A 24718-nucleotide genomic window follows, 5' to 3' on the forward strand; every position below is an offset into this window, starting at 1 on the left:
TCAAACCTAAAGAAAATAATTACATATTTATTATTTCAGGTATGATTATTTTTAAAAATCTGTCCTTTGTACTTGCTTTAGAAACAAGTGGTAGATGAAGAAGATGTTTATCAGTAAATGGAAAATATTTCTTCAAGAATGAGTCAGATGGAATCCATAGCTAAAGAACTGGAATATAGATGCTCTTAAATAAAAGCTCAAGTATATTCTATTAAAATACAAATAGAAAAATATAAGCAGTAGTATGTAGAACAGGGCAAGTGTCAAATAAGCTAAGCAAGTAAGTCAAAACAGAAACAGCAAATTATTGATCTTGCTAATTTGTATCTAAAGTATAATTTGTACTAAAACAGATTAATGAGATCAGTAGTATATGAAAACTATACAATATAATTTTGGAAAACAATGTTAGCAAATGAACTTATAAGTAGCATTTTATTTCAGAAGAATTCCTATTTATTCTTTTGATTTTGTAAAGTAACCTAATCTGCATTTTCTCCAAAGCTTTCTAATTAAGGCAATTGTATTGTTACAAAATCATTTGTCAACATTTTGTCAAATAGAAATATTTAACAAACATTACTATGGTTTGGAAATTATCTCCTATCGGTTTGTTTTTCATGGTGGTGTGTGATAGTAGCTTTTGTAAATAATTATTTTTGCTAATATGATTTACAAAACACTGAAGTTTTGCTGTTTTATTATTTTAGATACAAACCGTTAGAAATTTAATTGCTAAAAAGCCCATTACTTAGTCTCAAATCCCCAAATTACATAACCCTCTACTAAAGAGAGTTACAAGTGAGATAGATAAGTGTGACAAATGTATCTTTATGAATTAGGTTGTCTAGTATCTCATGGGCCCTCAGCATTGGTCTACAATCCAATTGCATCTTCCTAGTTTTTAACTTCCACCCCAGCCCCACCTTTTTTTCTGTCCTGGTTTCCTATGTCAGAGGGAACTGTCAGGCATGAATGAGTTCTTGAAGCTTTCTGAGTCTCAGTTCTGCTATAGAGAAGAGAGCTGTTGCTCTGTGTGCATGGAATACATTCCTTATGGTCTGGGTGCCATCCCTCTTTGCTCCAGGGAGGCCTGGCCCTGCCAGTTGTCTTCTTTCTTTCTCTATGTATTTACATCTTCAAATTTGCCATTTTCATAGTTTCATTTACCACCTAATAATGATATCTTTCATGTCTCTTTCTCTAGCCCTGACTTATCTTCTGATATCCAGACCCATGTGTCTTCTTCTTCCTGTGGGTTACTACACTAGAATTCATGTAGGCATTTCATGTCCACATTTCTAATACAAAATGCATCATTTCCTCCCCTAGCTTCCATTCCATTTCCTATGATTTTTTTGTTGTACTGGGGATTGAACCCAGGGACTTATGTGTATTTGGCAAGTGCTCTAAAACTGAGCTACTTTCCTATGCCCCACTCCTTTACTTAAATATGGTACCTATTTTAGGTTCTTTTCCTTCTCTCACCCTTTCTCATACAAGAAAATATCACAAACCAGGTAGATCCTTGCATAATCACTTACTTTTTTTGTCATTTTTTCCATTGCATAAATTCTGACATGTTCCTTTATTTTAAAATTTTTTGAGATGGAACCACCCTATGTATCCTACTTTGGCTTCAAACTCCTAATCTTTGCTTTAGCTTCCCAAGTGCTAGAATTATAGGAGTGCACCAACATACATGGCCATGTCTCCTCTTACTTGAACATTTGCAGTGAATTCTCTCTGTCTTCTAAGATCCTATCTTGTCACCCATCCTGTTCTTCACTATTTTCCTGCCATGTACACTTAGTCATCTTGCTATCCTAATCCAGTTTTTTCAATTTTCCTGCAGTTTATAGGATAGTATCTGAGTTCCTTCATCGTAGAATGCACAAAGCTCCCTGCAATTGCTTTCTCCAGACTGCCTGATTTTGGTTCCTGCTGTTTCCAACTCATTATGTAAGTCTCAGAAAAACTTAAGTATTTCAAGATTCTTTCCAATATTTTAAAATGACATAATTTATACTTACGACAGAAATTTATAAAGATAAAGTCATTTAGTTCACCAATAAGATATAACAACAAAACCTACAAATACATTTTTTCAAAGACTTTTTTCTGTAGAGAGAGAAAACATGAGTCTAAGAATTCCAGCTCAAGGGTGTAAAAGGCACCCAGACATATATAGCAGACATAGGATTAGAAAATAGTCACTATTACCCTTCTCAAGGAGACTTTGTCCTGGAACAGCTTCTCTTATCTTGTCAATCTCCTACCTGTCTTCAATTCTTGCTGAAAGACTGCTATCTCCATGAAGCTTGTGAATTTTTCCAGAAAGATATCTGTGTCCTCATTGCACTGTGTCCAGCCTTCATTATATCATAGTGCAATTCTATTTTTTGTCTTTGTACTGAACTTAATGTTCCTTGAGGCAGCAATGTTTGCATCTTGTAATTGGCACAAAATCTGACATACTTGCCTGAGGAAGGAACTCCAGAGATGTAGAGGGGAAACAAGTTGGGTTCAAGGGAAGAGATGTGTTAAGAAAGAAGGGTGAATTTTGTCAGGTGTTTGGTGGTAAGCTAAAGAATTTCCCCAAGTGCCTATTACAGTCGAATGAATGAATGGAGATAGTAAGGTAAGGCCCAGAAAGAGTTCTTTTGCAGGATCAGTTCACATCAGGTAGAGAGTGTTCATCAGTTGCAGTAGGTGAGAAGAGAGGAGGTGGTTAGCAAATGGAGACCAGTGTAGACAACTTGTTCGAGACTTCTAGCTATGAAAATGAGAACATATAGGGTTAGGATAGTGTCTGAATGGCATTTCCCCCTGTTCTTTCCTCCTAATAAATTAATGCTAAGCATAAGAACCATCTGAGAGTGGGAACTGCCATGTCAAGGTTTTGATTGTTAGGCTGAGGAGAACCTCCAGGAAAACCCATGGCCATACTGAAAAGTGCTGACTGAGGAGGTTGTGAGGTGCAGGACTTTGGGCATTTTTCTTTACCACCTTCCCCCGCTGCACATGTGCATGTACACACACACACCTCGCACACACACACACACACACACACACACACGCACACACACACAGCTATGGTATCTTCCAGATATTGTCAGGAGTGACCTGGGTGGTGGAGAATCTCTCTTACCACTTCTTAACCATCTACTGCTTGCTGCTTTTACAATCAGTCACATCTGTGTCTCCCCATCCCCATAGTTACTTTATTGGTAATTACTGTGAGCTCCATTGTCTCTACATGTCTTCATACTGATTTGGGGTCACCTTCTGTTGCTTCTTCATTTTCCTGAAACCTGGCTTTTAATAAACACCACCAGCCAGTGACAGCATTTTCAGTTTCTTGTGGGAGAGTTGACACCTGTCCTTAAGCTGTTTCCAGCACTGTCTTATCCTCTCAGCTGTTCTTTAACACCAGAGCTTTGTTTTTTTTTCCTGCTTCTGGACTTGGCACTCTTCTGGAGTTTCAGAAGGTATCAGAGGGTTGTGTGGCTTGTAAAGATCTGTAGGAGAATGATGTCACACTACTCTTAATGGTCTAAAATCATGCATCCCCAGAATATTGGGAAACATTTTTTTCCTAGTAGCTTTCACTTAGTATGATTCTCTGATTGTATGATGTTTTGAAATATTTCTCAAGGCAGTCCAGTATTCATTACAGGAGACTAGACAGACATATATCAGTCCTTTTTTTAAATTTTATTATTCATATGTGCATACAAGGCTTGGGTCATTTCTCCCCCCTGCCCCCACCCACTCCTTAACCACCCACTCTGCCCCCTCCTTCTCCCCACAACCCCTTCAATACCCAGCAGAAACTATTTTGCCCTTATTTCTAATTTTGTTGTAGAGAGAATATAAGACATAACAGGAAGGAACAAGGGTTTTTGCTGGTTGAGATAAGGATAGCTATCAGGGAGAAGACTCACATTAATTTCCTGTGCGTGTGTGTTACCTTCTAGGTTAATTCTTTTTGATCTCACCCTTTCTCTAGTTCCTGGTACCCTTTTCCTATTGGCCTCAGTTGCTTTTAAGGTATCTGCTTTAGATTCTCTGCGTTAAGGGCAACAAATGCTAGCTAAGTTTTTAGGTGTCTTACCTATCCTCACCCCTCCCTTGTGTGCTCTCACTTTTATCATGTGCTCAAAGTCCAATCCCATTGTTGTGTTTGCCCTTGATCTAATGTCCACATATGAGGGAGAACATACAATTTTTGGTCTTTTGGGCCAGGCTAACCTCACTCAGAATGATATTCTCCAATTCCTTCCATTTACCAGTGAATGATAACATTTCGTTCTTCTTCATGGCTGCATAAAATTCCATTGTGTATAGATACCACATTTTCTTAATCCATTCGTCGGTGGTGGGGCATCTTGGCTGTTTCCATAACTTGGCTATTATGAATAGTGCCGCAATAAACATGGGTGTGCAGGTGCCTCTGGAGTAACCTGTGTCACAGTCTTTTGGATATATCCCCAAGAGTGGTATTGCTGGATCAAATGGTAGATCAATGTCTAGCTTTTTAAGTAGCCTCCAAATTTTTTTCCAGAGTGGTTGTACTAGTCTACATTCCCACCAACAGTGTAAGAGGGTTCCTTTTACCCCTCATCCTTGCCAACACCTGTTGTTGGTGGTGTTGCTAATGATGGCTATTCTAACAGGGGTGAGGTGGAATCATAGTGTGGTTTTAATTTGCATTTCCTTTATTGCTAGACATGGTGAGCATTTTTTCATGTGTTTTTTGCCATTTGAATTTCTTTTTTTGAGTAAGTTCTGTTTAGTTCACTTGCCCATTTCTTTATTGGTTCATTAGTTTTGGGAGAATTTAATTTTTTAAGTTCTGTATATATTCTGGTTATCAGTCCTTTGTCTGATGTATAGCTGGTGAATATTTTCTTCCACTCTGTGGGTGTTCTCTTCAGTTTAGAGACCATTTCTTTTGATGAACAGAAGCTTTTTAACTTCATGAAGTCCCATTTATCTATGCTATCTCTTAGTTGCCATGCTGCTGGTGTTTTTTTTATTAAGTTTTTAGCTATACCTACTAACTCCAGAGTATTTCCTACTCTTTGCTGTATCAACTTTAGAGTTTGTGGTCTGATATTAAGATCCTTGATCCACTTTGAGTTAATCTTGGTATAGGGTGATATACATGGATCTAGTTTCAGTTTTTTGCAGACTGCTAACCAGTTTTCCCAGCAGGTTTTGTTGAAGAGGCTGCTATTTCTCCATATTTTTAGCTCCTTTTTCAAAGACAAGTTGGTTATAGTTGTGTGGCTTCATATCTGGGTCCTCTATTCTGTTCCACTGGTCTTCATGTCTGTTTTTGTGCCAGTACCATGCTGTTTTTATTGTTATTGCTTTGTAATATAGTTTGAAGTCAGGTATTGTGATACCTCCAGCATTGTTCTTTTGACTGAGTATTGCCTTGGTTATTCATGGCCTCTTGTGTTTCCATATAAATTTCACAGTAGATTTTTCGATCTCTTTAATGAATGTCATTGGAATTTTGATGGGAATTGAATTAAACATGTAGATTACTTTTGGGAGTATCGACATTTTTACTATGTTGATTCTACCAATCCATGAGTATGGGAGATCTCTCCACTTTCTATAGTCTTCCTCAATCTCTATCTTCGGAAGTTTATAGTTTTCCTTGTAGAAGTCATTCACATCTTTTGTTAGGTTTACACCTAGGTATTTGATTTTTTTTGAGGCTATTGTAAATGGAATTGTTTTCATACATTCTTTTTCAGTTTGCTCATTGTTAGTGTTAGAAATGTTAATGATTTTTCTATGTTGATTTTATATCCTGCTACCTTGCTATAGCTATTGATGATGTCTAGAAGCTTCTGAGTAGAGTTTTTTGGGTCTTTAAGGTATAGGATCATGTCGTCTGTAAATAGGGATATTTTGACAGTTTCTTTACCTATTTGTATTCCTTTTATTCCTTCTTCTTGCCTAATTGCTCTGGCTAGGAATTCCAGTACTATGTTGAATAGGAGTGGAGATAGTGGACATCCTTGTCTGGTTCCTGATTTTAGAGAGAATGGTTTCAGTTTTTCTCCATTAAGTATAATGCTGGCTGTAGGTTTGTCATATATAGCTTTTATAATGTTGAGGAACTTTCCTTCTATTCCTAGTTTTCTTAGAGCTTTTATCATGAAATGATGTTGGATCTTATCAAAGGCTTTTTCTGCATCTATTGAGATGATCAAGTGGTTTTTGTCTTTGCTTCTGTTAATGTGGTTTATTACGTTTATTGATTTTCATATGTTGAACCAGCCCTGCATCCCTGGGATGAAGCCTACTTGGTCGTGGTGAATAATCTTTTTGATGTGTTGTTGAATTCGATTTGCCATTATTTTGTTGAGGATTTTTGCGTCAATGTTCATTAAGGAGATTGGCCTATAGCTCTCCTTTGTGGAGATGTCTTTGCCTGGTTTTGGTTCTATTTCATGGAACAGTTTAAGAGGGTTAGTATCAGTTCTTTAAAGGTCTGATAGAATTCAGCAGAGAATCCATCAGGTCCTGGACTTTTCTTTTTGGGGAGACTCTTGATTGCTGCTTCAATTTCATTTTGTGTTATAGATCTATTCAGGTGATTAATTTCCTCTTGGTTCAGTTTTGGATGGTCATATGTATCTAGAAATCTGTCCATTTCTTTAAGATTTTCAAATTTATTTGAATATAGGTTCTCAAAGTAGTCTCTGATGATTTCCTGGACTTCCATGCTGTTTGTTGTTATCTCCCCTTTTGCATTCCTGATTCTTCTAATTTGGGTTTTTTCTCTTCTCATTTTAGTCAGGTTTGCCAGGGATCTATCAATCTTGTTTATTTTTTCAAAGAACCAAGTTTTTGTTTCATTAATTCTTTGTATGGTTTTTTTGGTTTCTATTTCATTGATTTCAGCTCTTATTTTTATTATTTCTCTCCTATTTTTTTGGGATTTGCTTGTTCTTGTTTTTCTAGGAGTTTGAGATGTATCATTAGGTCATTGATTTGGGATCTTTCAGTCTTTTTAATATATGCACTCATGGCTATAAACTTTCCTCTCAGGACTGCCTTAGCTGTGTCCCATAGGTTCCAGTAGGTTGTGTTCTCATTTTCATTGACTTCCAGGAACTTCTTAATTTCCTCTTTTATTTCATCGATGATCCATTCTTCATTAAGTAATGAGTTATTTAGTTTCCAGCTGTTTGCATGTTTTTTGTCTTTACTTTTGTTGTTGAGTTCTACTTTTACTGCATTGTGATCAGATAATATGCACGGTATAATTTCTATTTTCTTATATTTGCTGAGACTTGCTTTGTGCCCTAGGATATCTATTTTGGAGAAGGTTCCATGGGCAGCTGAGAAGAATGTATATTGTATAGAAGTTGGATGAAATGTTCTGTAGACATCAAGTAGGTCAATTTGATCTATTGTATATTTTAGATCTTGAATTTCTTTATTGATTTTTTGTTTGGATGACCTATCTATTGATGATAATGGGGTTTTAAAGTTTCCCACAACCACTGTGTTGGCGTTTATATATGCTTTTAGGTCTTTCAGGGTATGTTTGATGAAATTGGGTGCATTGACATTGGGTGCATACAGGTTGATTATTATTATTTCCTTTTGGTCTATTTCCCCTTTTATTAGTATGGAATGTCCTTCTTTATCTCATTTACATATATCAGTCCTTATGAGTGAAAAATGTTTGTATAATTTACTTTGTGTGAAAACTTCCCAGTTGCTCCATTTATCACAGTGATGCACTGATTTCCTCAGGAATTTCTGTGCCACCTTCTTTTCCTCATAGCTTGAGAGTTAAACACATAATTTGAATTTCTTACAATAACAGACTATAGATTTACTACATTAAACATTTTATGCAGACTTTGAGAAGTGAATTTTTAACATTTCATACTTCTGTGATTCTCAGCTTTTGTCTGTCATTGAAGTGAAGAACAGGCAAAGTGATGTACAGTCAAAACCACAAGCTCAAGACATAAGAGAATTTTCTGGTGTAAGTCCATTTGTGAAGTAGATGACTGTGAAAGGATACTGGGGGTGCTTCGATCAGACTTTAAAGCACCCTCTCTGCTGTGGGAATAGCTTCCTGTGATACAACTCCTTGATGATGGAGTCTTTAAAAAGAAAGTTTTAGTGTTAACATGGAATCAAATCAACTTTTTCATACCAAAGGAAATTGACTAAGGAAACAATAACCTATGATATAATAGTTTCCATTAAGGAAGCAGAAAGAATGCCTATAATTTTAGCTTCTTGGGAGACTACAATCAGGAGGACAATGGTTTAGGCCAGTGGAAGACATTATCTTCAAAATAACCACAGCAAAAGGAACTGGAGGTGTGACTCAAGTGTTGAGTGTCTGCTTACAAAGTGCAAAGCCCTGAGTTCAAACCTCAGTTCCACACCCCTCCAAAAAAAAAAACAAAAATAAAAGAGGAAAACACTGTAAGAGTTTAAAAACCCATGGTCTTTACTTTGCACATGTAAGTGTCTTTCATCGGCAGGTCTGTTTGATTGTTTTATATGTTTGTATATTATTATCTGATGTTCCTCTCCTATTAATGTACTTTGCATCCAGAATTTTTCTATGTAACTTTTAATGTTGCTGCATATTTCTCTTTATTTATTTATTGAAGATTGAACCTCAGGGCCTCACACCTGCTAGGCAAGCACTCTACCACTTGAGTGATGCCCCAGCCCTTTTGCCTTTGGTTTGGATTTTATGTAGGGTCTTGTGCTTTTAACTCAGAGGGTCTCAGAGATGATCCTTTCTAACCTGCCTCCCAAGTAGCTGTGATTATGAGCATATGTTACAACACTTGACTTGTTTTAAGAGAGGATCTGGTACTAACTTTTGTCCCAGCTGTCCTTAAGCACCATCCTCCAGGTGCCATGCTCTTATATCTTCTCTCCAATGAGTTGGGATTACAGGTGTGTACTGGATGCATTTTATTTTTAGTTATTTTTTGGGAGCCAGCACTGGTTTTTGAACTCAGAGTCTCACACTTCTTAGGTAGGCTCCCTACCATTTGAGTTACTCTGCAGCCCTTTTTTGTGTTAGGTTTTTTTGAGATAGGGTCTTGCTAACTTTTTGCATAGGCTGGCTTTGAACCATGATCCTCCATATCTTTACCTCCTGAATAGCTGAGATTATGGATGTGAGCCAACGGTGGTTTGCCCATTTTATTATGTTTATGACTGGCTATTGGCCCATAATGGCTACCATTCTCTATTTTCCTATTGCATAGGATGTTTGCCTTTTGCAATTGTAAATATACTAGTGTACTGCATTGAATGTGTGCTATCTTTCATATTTTCAATTATTTCCTTTTATACATTGACTTTTTCCTTTACCTTAAGACAAATTATCCAGTACTGAATTAAGTTAGAGGGTAGAAATGATATTTTTACCCAGGCTGCCACACTATTTAGAACAAATGTACCAGTGCACAGAGCAGCCAGTTGGTTTTTATCAGCCAGCCGCTGTGGGGTTTGTTACGTTGAAAAGCTTTTTTTTCATTCTCACTACTTCACCTCATATTGCTTTAACATATACACATATATATATATACACACACACATATATATACATATATACATATACACACATGCACACACACACCCACAGACACACACACACACACACACACACACACACGCACACACATATATATATATATATATATATATATATATGTTTTGGTAACTAAAGCTAAACCTCTTTGGAAGTGTTATTCTTTCTTCTTTTTCTTGCTCTAAACTTGTGATCCTCCATTTCAGCCTTCTAAGTGCTAGTATTATACGCTCAATCCACCATTTCCTTGCCTTTTCTTTTGTATTTTTGTAGAAGGGGCAGGTACTTCTGAATAACTGTTTTAGTCAGTGTTGGCCCAAGACAAAAAATAATTAAGTTCTAGGTTTAGCACCATGTGGTCATAGGCATATTTGAAACAATTCAGAAACTTATGAATTAAATTTTGAAATGCAGTGAAAACTGATTTAGAGAAAACAGTTAATATACCTAATGATTAGAGGTTATGCTATTTAACACACAGTGTATTTATTACATAATTTTTTCTGTAGCGATTCTAAAAGTCATACAAGACTCCAATATTCTTTCAGTGGCTTTCTAGGCATTCTTTTTCTTTTTCTTCTTCTCCTTCTCCTTTGCCCTTCTTCTTCTTCTTCTTGTTCTTCATGCTGAGGATTAAACTCAGGGTCTCTGCCTCTTCCTTGAGACATGTCCCTCTAATCTTTTTCTTTTTCATTCTTGTTTTTCAGATAAGGTCTCAGACTTTTGCCCAATTTCTCTTTATCCACCACACTCTTACCTCCACCTCCTGGGACCACATGCTCAGCTTGCTCTTTGAGATAGGATCGCTAATATTTTCCCAGGTTGGCCTCATAAGCTCCACCACAGCTATTCTTTTTGTGCCTTTTGTTGTTTTGGTCTAGTTTGTTGATCTGGAAAATGCAGGGATTAAAACTGAATGTTTTACTAATTCCAAGCAGTGCTAATTTTCTTTCATGAGAAAAAATAGCAGAAGATCAAACAATATAATTTCATTGGAGATTTGTACAGCATGTTGGTTTAGCCTAAGGAGAAATAAAAACTGTTAAAGAGTTGGAAACAGGGAATGACTGGGTCATTTTATGAAAACTTCATTCAGACTGACATGCACTATTGAAGTAACTGAGCAACTGAATGTACCTCCCCTTTAAGACCCCAAGAGTCCAGCAGGTTGTGGAGATGAAGGTTCCATGAGATAGAGGCTATCCATAGCTTTCATGTGATAGGGAATATTTGTTGTTCGTATTCCTTTTTTTCAATACATTTAAAAACATTTTGTTAAATGTAAAAGCTTTTGAATTAGAGAATGGCAGGAATGGATTCTGGTGATCTGACATACAATTGGTTTAAGTACCGTAAGTAAAAGGTGAAGTAACAAATTGGGGAAGAAAGGCAGGCAATGGGCATTTTGGAAAGAAATGGCTGGAGGGTATAAGTTTATAAAATCAGAAGGTTAGGAGGATGGGATGTTTTGTCAAATGCATTTTCTTTCTTTACTTTCCTAATATACGGATGCACCTTTTGTATTTCACATGAATTTACAAATGGTGGTTTGGATTGGACAGGTTGGTTCAATTGGCCAAACAGGTAAAAAGAAAAGTCTACTCAGTTATCTTCTTATTTCAGGGTCTTGTATCAGCCTTTGCTCAGTTAGATTCCTGGGAAAACTCAAGTTAGCTCATGGTGCTTCTTCTGAAAGCTATATGGTGGTGCTGTCTGTCTCACTGTAAGTAGAGATCAGTGTCCTTTGAAAGGGTTAAAGGTCTCCAATATCAGACTCTTTCCATCCAGAATGAACATAGTGAAATGGGAAAATGATAGAAATCAGAAAGTTTTTGAGTTCTGAAGTGAACAGAGAGAAGACAAAGCATGCAGTGTACTTAGCAATGAAAGTAATGTGTAAAATGGTGGATCTTGAACTGCTACTGTGTAAAAACAGAAGCCATGAGCAGTTGACTTTTTGGAAGATGTTCTTGCTCTTTGGTCAAAAAGTCTTGCAAAATGTTGGCATATATACAAGAGCACTGAAAATAAAACAGAAGATCTGTTAATCTTGAGCAATCTATGGTGCATCCATATGTGGAGTCATGGGTGCCCAGTTGTTCCCTACACATCTCAAAACAATACATTGAATTAGAATTATTTCACTTCAGGATGGGGGTTGCAGCATGTAAATGTGAAGGAAGAAACCATAAAGAATCTATTGATAAATTCAAATTCTATAAAATTAGCAAGAACAACTCAATATTTGTTTGTCAGAATCCCACAAACAAGATGGAATGTTGGAGCCACCAGAGCAACCGTGCCTGTGTGAGCTGGCATTTGGTGTTGTATGAAAACTTCAAGGAACTGTGACAAAGGTCTTAGGACCAGACCTTGCCTGTGTGATTTGGTATTTGGCCTTGTGAGAAAGATCCAAGGAACTGAGGCAAAAGTCTCAGGACTAGATGTCTAGAAAAATAACATTGCTCAAGTTTCCCCAGATGGCTTCGTGTCCTTCAGATGTAAATAAGAAGTTTATGCTGACCGTGTGCTTCTCCTGCCTCTCTGTTCCCATTTTAAAAGAGACATAACAAAGATAGAGTTAATTTTAACTGTGCTTCCTTGTACTAATGTAACCTTGACATGTAATACTTGGCATGATTTTTCTGACCAAATGCTCTCTGTGAAAAGGGAGTTTATAACAAGCAGAAGTGATCTTCAATAAAGTGGGTATTGAGAAAGACTCAGTAGTCCCCTCATCTTTTTCAGCTCCAGTCACCCAGATCCTGCCAATAAACTGCAACAATGGGAAACTAAACAAATTTTAACTTCTTAGATATGTGCAGAAATCCAATAAAAACCAATCTGGTCATGGTGCATAAATCATGTGAAAATAAATAATGTTTACCAAGTTGCATGAAATCACATGACATTTTTGATCATTCAGAATGCTAAATTCTGAGATTATACCTTTGAATAAAATGATAAATGTTTAGGGAGATTAATAGTACCTTGTCTTTGTTATTAAAGACAAGATAACTATGTCCTATTTTAACTTTGAGTGCCAAGGTGATACAAATTTATCAATGTTTCCTTGCAGTAGGTCTGGTTTAGCTTGGAAATTAGGTCAGACTATTCACATATAACTTTTTTGAATACTATATCATTTACCATTGTGATACAGATTTTTTCATTTTTTTCCTCTGAAAGTTCAAGTGAAGTGTCCTGTTTTTCTTTTTTCCTAACAGATAAAAGTAAATGTTTAAAAGCAAATGCCAAATCATGTGAAGAATGTATAAAAGCAGGGCAAAATTGTGGGTGGTGCACAAATTCAGTATATAAGATTATTTGCATCCATTTTGATTATTGAGTGTTGTTATTAAGTACTAGACATGAAATTTCACATAAATCCTTTTCATGGACTAATGTGTATTGGTTGTTGAACACATTGGTCACCAGACACATGTGGATATTGAGCCCTTGAAACATGGGGTTTACAAATTGAGAACTGCCTAAGTCACAAAACATCCCAGATTTTAAATACTTGAGTACTAAAATGTTAATAATGTTCAAATGATAATACTTTATATAAATATATTGAATGTTGAAATTAATTTTTTTCTTTCTCTTTTTAAATCTTGAGACAGGATCACTTTTATAGCCCAGACTGGCTTGAACTCAAGATCCTCTTGTCTTGGCCTCCCAAGTCCTGGGATTACAGGTGTATGCAGTTTTCAGTCTTTTTCTGAAAGGAAGCCGATATTCCTGAATGCCATCTAATACTTTTTGTCACTCCTTTCCCTCAGTCAATGTGTACTGCATGTAATTTGGCACAAATTTTGCCTCTTGGATAAGGAAATGCCTGATTGCTTTCCAATCATCTCTAAGTTTATTTTATAAGCCTGTCACGTACTCCAGATTCTATTTCATTACTAATTATTATTTCATTACAAATTAATTTTAGGCATTCAGTTCTTAGCAACTTACATTTAGTAAAATACTTTTTAAAAAAATAGAATTTTGTGCATTCATCTGACCATGTGCATTTTTTCTTGTCAGGTTTTGGGTCATTTACACAAAAAATTGTGATGCCTTATTTTAATACAACACCAGCACAGCTCAGGAACCCTTGCACAAGTGAAGAGAACTGCACCTGCCCATTCAACTTAAAAAATGTGCTCAGTCTTACCGATAAAGGAGAAATCTTTAATGAACATATTGGCAAGCAGCACATATTGGGGAACTTGGATTCTACAGAAAGTGGATTTGATGTGATTGTGCAGGTTGCCATTTGTGGAGTAAGTACATTTATTTTTCACAAGGGTCTATTTTATTATTTTTGTGGATTTTAAGTGCAGTTTTACCATAAGTTACTAAAACTATGACCTCAATTACCATTTCATTAGATTGTCCTGAGAAGTACATGGACTAACTGTAAGTGTTTTTTTGGAAAGTTTCATCATTATGTCCCTGATTAACCTGGGCAGTTACTTCTTTTCATATAGTTTTAAGAACAGCATGCTAACCATTTGAAACAGTGTACTACTTAATAGTACTTTCACTGGTGTTCCTGGTGTTTGAAAGAGGCTCAGATATCCTAACTTCTGGCCTTGTATAGGAGATGGAACTGATGTCGTATGATGTATCAGTGGGAACCTTAACACTGCTCTCATGGAATACTGCCTCACACTGTTTTCTTTTGCTCAGTTTTCTTCCACTCATTATCTTTGAGAGACGTCTTTCTTCTGTGTCTTGGTAACTCAAAAAGAAGGAAAATTTGGGGCTGATGGAGTGACTAAACGGTAGAGTGCCTGCCTAACAAGTGTGAGTCTTGATTTCAAACGTAATATCACACAAAAACATGAAGAAACTTTTAAATCCCTAATTTATAAGCTGTATAGCAACATATAGAGAAATGATAAAGCATCTGCAGTTTTAAATTGCAAAATTTTCAGTGGTAACAAGTTCATCTCTATTGGAACAGTGATTCGCAATCTATGACCCAGGTACCAGCTGAGTATTTTGAAAGTAGAAGAAGTTTCTCTCTCTGTCTCTCTTTTTCTCCTTGATAAGGTCCTAACTGATATCCAAGATAATAAGTGAAGCAGTATAGTAGGTAAAATGTGTGGTAATAAACAACTTTCCCACTCTCCCTGATTCGAGGTAGTTTACTTAGCATCTCTAGGAAATGTTTTCTTTTATTTTTAAAAGTAGAGTAACAGTGTAGTATAGAACATGTGGCTACCATGAAGTTCCAGTGCACTGATCTGTGAAAAGTGTCAATACACACTCAGGAAATATTAACTACTATCTTGTTAGTTCTGATTTTCACTAGGGTGATTGCAGTTTAAAGTTTAGTCTCAGCTTTTAAGCTGAGGAAAGAGTGGTCTTTGAGGTAGTACCTAGAACTGCGTAGTACCTGGTACCTCTTTTCTTTCTGGCCAGTTGTTTGTGATCACTGTGAGGAGGGCATTGTCAGAGCTGCCTCTCTCTGTGCCTTATTCTTTGGGATCACACTGACTCTAGCACCCATGGTTATGGCTATCTTTCTGAGTTTGTCATGCTCTGCTTCGCTAGTGGGAAGAGAGACTGATATTCTGCTTTTGGAAAATGATTGCCATTAATAAATCTAATATCTGCCTTCAAGGAATTTAGACTTTTCTGGGAGGGGCAGTACGGGATTTGAAGTCTTGCTAGGCAGGTGCTCTACTACTTGAGCCATGCCCTAGCCCAGAATTTAGTTGTAAGAGGACAGGTGGATTAGGGCAATTTAAATTTAGACAAATATAATTTCAAAACAGAGAGATAAGGATTTGGTTGCTACTTTAAATTCTTTGTTGAATAAATGGAGAATAAATTACACATGAAAAATTCAAAGTGCTGATTGATGAGTTCAAATGGGTGGATTTATGCAGACAATTCCTGCAGCAATTTTTTCTATAGTTATAAAAAGGAAGGCTTATTATGGAAGGCTGATAATGGAGGCAGATGGAATATAAGAGAGAGCAAGTGTGTGTGGCAAGAGGATGGAACAGGACCCCACAGCAGAGTAAAGAATATGGGGCAGAGACGCTTTTATTCATGCAGCAGGCACTCCTGAAACCTCTACAAAGAGACAGGAAGTGTGCTAGCTTCTTTGAGTAAAATCAATAAACAGTTTCTAAAAAAAGCTGCGTTGTCCATATGGACAACTAGGAAGAAGTTGCTGAGCAGTGATGTGGAGGAGTTTCTCTCAACAGGTTCTCTGCTGATTAGCAAGATTAATAGAATTGAGGGAAGAGAAGAGAAAACAGAATTAGGTAAAAATATAATGGTAGCTTGCATGGTTTCTGTTGAGTTATTGTGAGTAGCATTTTAAAATTGAAATCTCTTACTTTTCAAGTCACCAATTAGCTGGAGGAATGTCACATGGTTGCTGTTGTTTGCCACAGATGTGGTTTTCATTTGCTGGAGACGGGAAACTTGGCGGCATTGTTTTACCAAATGATGGACAGTGTCACCTGGAACACAGTGTATACACAATGAGCCAGTATTTTGTAAGTGCTTAAGTCCTAACCTAGCAGGTGTGTTAGTGTTGAGTTTTAGTGTCTGATGTTAATAGTATTGTGGGTAACTGGCCTGTGGCTTGTGGAAAGTCAAGGGTTTGTTATTTGGTAAGTATAGACCATGATTTAATGTCCTAGCATTTATTGCTATTGGTGAAGATGTGTGCTGTGCTTGCTCCTTACAATCACACAAGGGTGAAGGGTGGAAGGACTGGCTGAGACAAATAAACAAATTATCTAGGGTTACACTCTTGTACTACATTTCTCCTACTTATGTTTCCTACATAGCTGGAATTATAGATATATACCACCATGCCTGGCTTCTTTGCTGAGGTGGGGTCTCCAACTTTTTGCCTGGGTTGGCCTCTAATCATAATCCTCACAAGGTGGGATTACAGGCATGAGTCAACGTGCCCATTCCTAATCTTGTTCTTTTTCTTAAGTGATAGATAATAGATCCTTTAATAATGAACAGTCCTATAATTATGTGTCTTACCATTTAATGTACATAGACTATCTTACTATTTAAGACCAATTTAATATGGAGGCTCTTATACCTGCATAAAAGTAGAAGATTAGAGACCCCAAAATACACTACCCACCACAGCAATTATTTGCATTTATTATAATTTGGAAGCAGTCTTGTCTAAGAAATCCAGTTACATATGCAAATCATTTTTGTTTTCATAAACTATGGTAAAATTCACATACTGTAATCCTAGCACTCAGGATGTGGAGGCAGGAGAATCACAAGTTCAAGACCACCCTGGGCTATGCAGTGAACCCCTGTCTCAATAATACATAACCAAGCCAAAGATCAGAATACATTAGAAGGGTGTTTCACATGCTAAACAGTATTACTTCATTTCATAGGATTGCCCTTCCATTATTTACCTGATCAGAAGCTCAGTGAAAATAACACAAAGATCATTTTTGCAGTTACTGGAAAATTTCAGACCATTTATAAGAAAAATATATGTGAGATAAAAGGAACAAAGTTCTAAATCTTTTTTGTTTAGTCATTTGAGGCAAAATTACATGTCTGTATTGAATAGGCAATGGCAATGCATATGCAGACTGAATTTTATAAAGTGATTCATGTTCATTTTTATTCATATGCTGTTAAACTAGTTTTCTTTCTACTGATTTGATTCCTAAAGTTCCTTAGGAAATACTTAAAGATAAATTCTACTTGCCCAGTGAATTAGTTAAATAAACACTTATATTACTCATATTTTATCTTTTAATTATAGGAAATGAAAAACTTGATCCCTAATTCAGCAGTGGGAACTTTAACTGCAAATTCTAGCAAGTAATTCAGCTGATCATCGGTGCATACAATGTGAGTACATTTAAGTAAGATCAATTTTGGAGAAGACATTGCTCAAAGAAAGTAAAACTTCCTTTACACACAGTTAGCCAGACTAGAGGGCAATAAAAAATTAAATTCTCTATCTGAAGGAAGAACTTTATATTGTCTCATCATGGTCCAGGCAAAGCAAAAATATGCTGAAAGCATGTGTAGAAGATTCTGAACATCTTTCCGTATGTCTTAAAGCAAAGATATCCTTTTTGGAGCAGGTGTAGAATATAACTTTCATTTAGATAGACAGGATTCTCCTGGTCTTCTTTTTCGTCCCTTTGTAGATCCACCTATTTTGATGATGAGTTTTACTGGACAAGCTTTTTTGCCTTTTCTTCTGTTGCAATATATTCAGGGAATAGAATTTGCTTATTTTAAAAAGATTTATAGGATTTTTTTTTCTAACATATGAAAGTGAGTTAAAACTAAAACAAATTGTTTTCCCTTTCTAGAGTTAATTCAGTAATGTTTAATGAGTAACATTAAACATTGGATAATAAGTGTTTTAAATAAATTCGGGCATGTATAATATTATGGTAACTATTGTGCTTTACATATACCACTCTTAAAGACGCCTGCTAACTCTTTGGTTGAATTTTAGATATCTTTTACCTTATGCCATGGGTTTTGGAAATGACCAAATGTTTGGGAAAGACCCATGACAGAGAGGGATTTTGCAAATGTTTCCACAATTCCAGTTGTTCAGCATCTTTCTGTAGTTGCTTGCCATTGCAACCTCCTCTGTTTGTCCTTAGATATCTGCTATTTTAAACAGGGGCTGTCTTTGTTTTTCTGGGATATTGGAGGGCAGTATTGACAGATCTGAGGCCTCCTGCATTCTAAGCAAGTGCGACTGAGCGCCTCTCCAGCCCATTAGAATTTACCAGGGTTTTTCTTTCCAAAACTATAGTGGTTCTAAGCAAATTTGTTCTTAGACCTTAGAGTAGATCATTTTCTATGCTCCCTAGTTAGCTGAAATGGGCAGGGCCAGAGGACAGCCATTGCCAGTTGGGAAGGAAACCATCTGTTCTGCAGGAAGCCTCCTCCTACGTAATGTCAGTACTCTGCACTGTTTTAATTGAAAAATTTACAAGGAAATGCTTCTTACCTTGTATATGTTATTTTGAAGATTGGACTCTTAGTAGTTAATCTGTTACTCTGGATTTTCTCATCACTAAGGTGTATTGGAGTACAAAATATTTTTTGCAATATTTTATGCATTCAGGTGACATTTTATTTGACTTCCTTATCATGATTAGTGTCCTGCCTCTTTTATTAGCATATATTAATTGTACAAAGGGGTTTCATTGTGATATTTCCGTACCTGCATGCAGTGTACCTTGATCAAATTCACCCTCTCTATTACGCTTTTTTAAACAAATTTTAATGGATTTCATTATTTTACTTTCCTACATGTGTTCCCTCACCCAAACAGTCCTCTTTTATGCTTGTGTTGTGATTCAGACTTTCTTTTAGTCCCTTTCCTCAGAAGTCATTTTCAAAAACAGCAAATTGCAAGAAGGTGTAAAAGTAAATATCAATTATACTATAAAAATGGGATAAATGGTACAGGAGAAAATGGAAGAAAGTTTTGCGATCTCTCCACTGAAGATGAGGTATGGTGTATAAGCATTTTCTGTAGAAAAGAAAAAATATTGCTTATTTATAAGCAAATTCATGTTTTAAAAAGTTTTATCTTTATGAAATATTTTTTCATTACTACATTGTTAATTTCATCTAGGTTTTTTTCTTTAAGGTTCAATTTGAAATTAGCATAACTTCAAAAAATGTCAAATAAGAATTCTGAAACCATTGAAATTAAGCCTCTGGGCTTCACCAAAGTGGAGATTATTCTTCAGTTCATCTGTGAATGTAAATGCCAAAGCACAGGCATTCCTGAAAGCCCCGTGTGTTATGAAGGAAATGGAAGTTTAAGTGTGGAACTTGCAGGTAAGCTGAGAGCCGTGGAAGAACAACAGAGAGCTGTGCTGCTTTGAAAGTTATAATCACACTGTCTGTTGAGACTCCTGTAGAAAATCTCAGTGTGGGACAAATAAATCCTTTCTTCCACCCACTATTGCTCACCATAGGATCATTTTGAAGATCTTTTCTCACTATTTTTCTTAAGAAAAACAGCTTTGTAAAATGAAAGGTTTTATACTTATGTAAGGAGTATATTCATACTGTTAAGACAGTATTTGGAGGGCTAGTGGAGTAGCTCAAGTGGTAGAGCCCCTACCTAGCAAGCCTAGGAAGTGTGAGGCCCTTACTTCCAGCCCCAGTACTGCCAAAATAGAGACCATTTGGGGTTTTTATGATAGTGTTCTCAGTTTTTTAGGGCAAAATAAGACTGTGTGAAATATATTTATAGGAAAATGTTTTGGAAAAGTATATCAAATTAGTAATGGTGACTTTTTCTGAGAAGTAGCATCAGAAAGCAAAAAATAATGCTTACATTGTACTGCATTAATTTTGTATCACTGAAATAATGCTATAAAATTAGTTAACTGTAAAATTACAAAGAAAGTGTTACTTTCTGAATGTAGACTCTACTAATGTTTGTTTTAAGTACTTTCACACTGAGGTTACTTTTTAAATTAAAAATTAATACTTCATGCTGTTTTTTTGATTGTTGTTTTGTTTTTGGTTGACGCCCACCCATGTATTCTGAATAGAGCTTTCTTTCAAATGATAGAACAGGACATTTTTAATCTAAATGTCAGCTCCAAATGACTATGCTTAGAAGGATTATTTGCCATAAGAAAAATGGTGGACATTGCTCACCATAAATTAATTGCCCATGTAAGTAGCAGTTTAAATGTTCCAGTTTTATTTCAATATTATAAAAATCAAGCTTGTCTTGAAGATCTCCTTTGAGTAATGTGTCTAACCAAGAAGATTATCATCAAAATTCTTCACCTTTCTTCCCTTTACCTACAGAATACAGAATCAGTGTATACACAAGCATTAGGTGTTCTAAAAATATAAAGGGTTTCAGCAAAGTCTGTCAGACAAGATAAATTTATTTTTAAATAAAGTGTTAATAATATTTTCAGTGAATTTTTCTGTTTTTTCAATTTTTGGAGTTGTTTGCACCTTTGATGTAAAAGGTTAGCCTATTGCTTGAGGCTTAGAGTTAGTGCACTTATAACATCAAACTAATAGCATTTCATTTGAAACTTTGTCTTAACATTCTCCATAAAAATAAGTTTATTTTGTTATAGGCAAATTTTTGTTCTCTTCACTTTGACAAAATGACTACTTTCTGAAGATAATTTTCCTTTAGACCCTTGCATGTTCCATAAGAACTTGAATGGCTCTCAGGCTTGTGTGTTTCTTGGTGCACAGGAATACTTTAACATACATATCTGTGGCAAGAACATTCTCTGATTTATGGTGAATTAAAGAGATTATTCAATTTTGTATCCTTTTCATGACTTGGTATTATTAAGTTATTTTTATTTTATGTGATTGCAATTTGGAATCTTTCTCAGGTGCAATGATGGATGAGTTGGGAGACATTGTGAATGTAGCACAGATGAAGTTGACAGTAAAGAAATGGATGCTTACTGCAGGAAAGAAAACAGTTCAGAAATCGATAGTAATGAAAGAATGTGTGTCTGTATACCGTGTGTTTATAGAAAGAGCGATAATATAACTGAAATTTCTTCTGGCAAATTCTGAGAGTGCTGTAATTTCAACTGTGATAAATCCAATGGCTTAATTTGTGGAGGTGAGAAAATCATCAGAAATGGTCATAGAATATGATCCCTGTGAGTTTGTTGCAGCATCTGAAGAGTAGTCATTGAATCAGCAGTAAAGGGACAGCATTTAGGGTCAGTTCATCCTTTCTTAAACTCTTTTTCATTGTTGTTGCTTGTTTTTACTTTTACATCAATGCTGTGACTTTTTTAATCATTTTTCAGAAATGATATTTTTATTTGCAGGAAATGGTGTTTGCAGGTATCGTGTGTGAGTGCTACCCCATCTACACTGGCAGTACATCTGACTGTTCTTTGGATACTAGTCCATGCATGGTATCAATTGGACAGATCTGCAATGGCCAGGGCACCTGTGAGTGCAGTGTCTGTAAGTGTAAGAACGGAAGTTTCAAGGGCGTGCTTGTGACATGTGTCAGACTTCCTTGGTGTCTTGTTGAACATAAGTAAGCTTCTCCTAATTGCTTGAAATATTATTTACTGTCTGCTGACCTAAGTATGTATCACAGTCATCACTAGACCCAGCACACATGCTAATGTATAATACTATAAATAAAAACAAAAGCCCACTTTTTTTGTTCTTAAACATTCTTACTCATTAAGTAGTATATGCCATCTGAGACTTGTACTTTGAGTTTGATATGAAATTGGGGCTTCCTATATAATTAAATTCATGTAGTTACCTTCAATAAATTGACATTGCTATCTTTTTTGGTGTGGGACAAGAGAGCTGGGAATAAACCCCAGGGTTACATGAGCTACCACTGAGGAGTAACCCCAGCCCAAGTACTACCTTTTGACTCAACAAAATTAAAGGTTATTTCCCCTTGAATTGTAATTGTGCCAGTAGTACATTGTTTAAATTATGCTTTACTTACATATTTAACATGTTGCAGGAATAGTATTATTACCTCTGTTTCTTTGAGATTTTAACTGAAACTTTAGTAAAATAATAAAAATTTTGTTGGGGAACTCATGTTTATTTATTGATTTATTTATTTTTTTGCCATGAAGAAATTTACTTGTTGAAAATTATGGAGCTTTCCAGCAAAATTTATCAGATTTATTTATAATTGTTATAAAGTTGAGTTGGTAAAATTGGTTCATTGAAACATTTGGCTCTTGTTATTGCTTTATGTCTTTGCTTTCATGTTAAAAATTCACGCATAAATGAGAGAAATGCCAATTGCTGATATCTGTCCCCTTTTGTCCACTCCCAGTCACATAATTCGGTTATTTTTCATCTCATTAGAGAAAAGGATCTAAGGTTCAGAACTACCAAAAGTAAGAAGAAGTTTCATTTTTCTTGAGAATGAAATGCTTCCCATCACACTAGTTTCGTTTTTTCAGTATTTATTTATTTATTTCACTTTCAAAGGTAAAATGTGCAGATACATTTCCATTCCCAATGTGCTAGAAGCAGCTTCCTATTGTCAAGAAATTGGTTTTTCTGCAGTGAAACATGGATATTCATTCTAAATGAAATAAATATAGACTTTAAATCGCCTCAGCTCATTTTAGGTCAGTTACCCTGTCATAGAATTTTGTTAAAGATGTACAGGAAAGTGGCTTTAGAGCTTTTAGGGCTTCAGAGTTGTGGAGTGATCTTTTGGACTGTGTGTTATTAATTTGAACATGAGCATAAACTACAGTATAGCAATTCTCAGTCTGAGTAAATTACATAGGATACCAAGATATGAATTTCTTTTTAGCACAATCTAGAATGAGAAATGCAATCCATGTTTATTCCACTTCACACATACACTTATATAAGTGAAATAAGTTTTAGGAAACGATATTTACCCTTCTTTTTTTGTTTGATCTTTTGTTTATTTGTATTTCAGTTTCTTTGAGACAATCTCTCTATGCAGCCCAGGCTGGCCTAGAACTCACTATGTATGTAGCTCAGGCTGGACTCAACGTCGCTACCCTCCTGTCTCCACCACCCAAGTGTATGCACCACCATGCCTGATGCAATATTTACCCTTCTTACAACTAATCACTCCCATCAGTCTAGTTTCTTAAGCCTGTTCTCCATTTTTGCCCCATGCTACCTGGCTATCTTTAGACTGAGTGGATAACACATGGGTTGGTGTCTTTAAAAAAGTGGAGCAGAAATGATCCCTGGCCTCCTGCAAAGTAGCAATACAGTGTTCTGAAAGTGCAGGTCTGTTTTGAAGTCCTGTGCAATTTCTCACACCAGACTCTGGAAAAAAGCTTGGAATTAGAAGTTTAGTGAATTTGTGATAAGGTCTAATTCTAGGAGCTGGTCAGTACCAACCTGTAAGAGGAGGCTCCTTCAATGTCCAATAGAGGGCGCATTTTTGTGGGGAGTCTTTGTAGCCAGTTGCTTCTTGGGCTGTACACACAAGTGTAATTTTTGGAGTCATGGATCAGAGAGCTCCATAGCATCACCTTTTCCTATGGTTGAGGCTCCACCAGTCATCTTGGCGCTGATATTAGTGACAGCTGTGTGGTCACAGTTACTGAAAACTAGAATTTCTTGAAGTAGACTTCCCATCCAAAATTATACTATGCCTCTGTTTATTCAAGTTCTTTTTCATTGCTTTTGGCCCAATATATCATGGCTGTAGCATACAGAATACTCTTTAAGTGAAACTTATCTTAAATAATGCATTTTAAATGTATTTGGACCATAATCCTCCTACACTTCTTGCTGTTGCTGGGATGACAGATGCATGCCAACACACTTGCTCTTTTTCTATTGAGATGGGGTCTCACCAGTGTTTTTTGCCTGGGCTGACCTGGAACTTTGATCCTCCCAATCTTAATCTCCCATGTATTTTGATATGACAGGCACACACCACTGTTTCCATCTATTTAGTAAGATGGGTACTTGTAAACATTTGACCTGGCCTGGCCTCAAACCCTGATCCTCCTGATCTCAGTTTCCCAAGTAGTTAGGATTACAGGTGTGAGCTACTAGTACCTGGCTAATTGGAGTATTTTAAGATTAAATGCAATAAACTGTTCAAGGCATGGAAAACCTTCCCTCACAGTTAATTAGGAGGTGGTGATCAATTAATTATGCTTAATTCTGAACTTGGTTTGTCTTGGACATGGGGAAAGATAATTTGTTAAAAGTTAGTGTTAAGTATTGAATTTGTTCCACTTCTTGAGGATGAAATATTTTGTAATCTTGGTTTATTAGTAGCTTATTTTAGTTGTTTTGAATTTTCTACATTCATGTACAGATTTTGTGTGAACATATTTTAGAGAATATGGTAAGCATATGTTTATAGCAAACTGCTAAAATTTTAAAAATACTCTGCATTGTTTTGCCTTATTAGATAGGTGTATGGAAATATTTTCGCCCTTGCCGTGCCTCCATATCTTTCATTTTCTTAATATTTTTTGAACATCAAAAATTTTATTTTTTCCAGTACTGTTTCAAATGCAGGTTCTTGGGCATGGTTGTCAAGGACTTTACCACTGAGCTACACCACTAGCCTTGGAAGTTTTAGGTTTGTTTAAGTACATT

At 36.0% G+C, this 24718-nt stretch overlaps 1 pseudogene; it reads left to right on the plus strand.

Annotated features, from left to right (window-relative positions):
- The window catches only part of LOC141417261 (integrin beta-1-like), a 725909-nt pseudogene extending 704253 nt beyond the window's left edge, over nucleotides 1-21656 (plus strand).
- The last annotated feature ends 3062 nt before the right edge of the window (nucleotides 21657-24718 follow it).

This window comes from Castor canadensis, chromosome 15 (assembly GCF_047511655.1).
Source record: "Castor canadensis chromosome 15, mCasCan1.hap1v2, whole genome shotgun sequence".
NCBI classification, from domain to species: domain Eukaryota; kingdom Metazoa; phylum Chordata; class Mammalia; order Rodentia; family Castoridae; genus Castor; species Castor canadensis.